Here is a 1,613-nt window from a genome sequence, read left to right as displayed (position 1 = left end):
GGGCTTTCATAGTGCACATTTTTCCCACTAGGCAAGCATCAAACAACTCGCTCTGAGTTAGTGCACCCAGTGGTGTCACCTGGGAAGGTTGTCTCTGGTCACAGTGAATTTTTTCATAAAAGCAGTTTTGCTACAACCTCTTTTTTGGGGATGGATGATTTAAGAGAAGAGCGTGCAACTGTCAAATATTGTTTCCTGCTCTGGAAAAATGCTGCAGAAACTGTGGTGAGGCTGAGCACAGCTTACAAGGACAGAACTATGGGAACAACTCAAGTGTACGAGTTGTTTTCTCATTTCAAAAGAGGTGAAATGTCGATTGATGACAAACCTTGTCTGGATGCCCGTCAACTTCCAGAATGGATGAAAATGTCAACAAAATTTGTGCACTTGTGCTCACAGACCGACAAAGGACCATTGAAGAGATGGGAAGTTATCTGGACCATCTTGGAGCGCAGTTCAGTGAATTTTAATGGACAATATTGGAATGAGAAGAGTCGCTGAGAAATTTGTGCCTCGGGTTCTGACTGACCAGGAAAAAGAGCTTCAACTGAAAACATGCCGTGCTTTGAAAGAACAGCTCCAAAGCCACCCAGACTTTTCCCAAGGTCATTACTGGTGAGAGACATGGCGCTATTCTTACAACCTCGAAAGCAAACATCAATCAAGCCAGTGGAAGATGCCATTGTCACCACCCCTCCCCCCACACAAAAAAAGCTCCTCAAGTAAAATCAAAGACCAAGATGATGCTCATTTGGTTTTTTTTTTATATGAGGGGCTCATTCCATCAGATCAGACTGTTAATCGAGCTTTCTATTTAGAGGTTCTGAAAAGATTGTGTAACAGTGTGCCACCCAAAAAGGCCTGATTTGTGGCAGACAGGAGAATGGTTTGGCCACCACGACAAGGCACCTGCTCATGCAGCCATCTCAGTGCACCAATTTTTTGGGCAAAAAACAGCATGCCTCTCTTGCCCCACGCACCTTACTCACCTGACCTTGCTCCATGAAACTTCTTTTTGTTTCTGCGAATGAAAAGTGACATGAAAGGACAGAGATTTGACAACATAGAAGAGATGAAGAAAAAAACGAGGAGGTGCTGGCAGCCATCCAAACAGATGAGTTTGAAAAATGTTTCCAAGAATGGCATCACAGATTTGACAGATGTATTAAGGGTAATAGAGAGTACTTTGAAGTTGATAAGTTTGTTTGGTTAAAAAAAATTAAATACATAGCTTTGGGTAAAGATTCCATTTGGGGGGTGTACCCCCTCATACACAAAACTCTGCACTTGATCTTAGCCAAAAGACTGAGAAGCGATTCATATATAAATCTCTGAAAGAAAAAAATTTGCCAGCCAAGAATCATGTATCTAGCAAAAGTGTCCCTCAAATATAATGGGAAAAATAGGGAATTTCCAGATGAACAGGAATTTCCAAAAAACATACTACCTTTATAAAAGGGAATTTTTTTTTTTTAAGGGAATTCTTTGGACAGGGAATTAACAGCAGACAGCAGCCTGAGATTATCAGACATGACACCACCGCTCAGAAGTCAGCTCAGAAACGGAAGTATCCAAAGTAAAACCTACAAGACTCAAATTAGGGAACCAGAGAC

Source organism: Echinops telfairi, unplaced genomic scaffold, assembly GCF_000313985.2.
Source record: "Echinops telfairi isolate 266 unplaced genomic scaffold, ASM31398v2 ScPeMD7_7420;HRSCAF=8458, whole genome shotgun sequence".
Classification (NCBI taxonomy): Eukaryota; Metazoa; Chordata; class Mammalia; order Afrosoricida; family Tenrecidae; genus Echinops; species Echinops telfairi.
The sequence above is the reverse complement of the archived record's forward strand: the minus strand, read 5'-3'. Positions refer to the sequence as shown.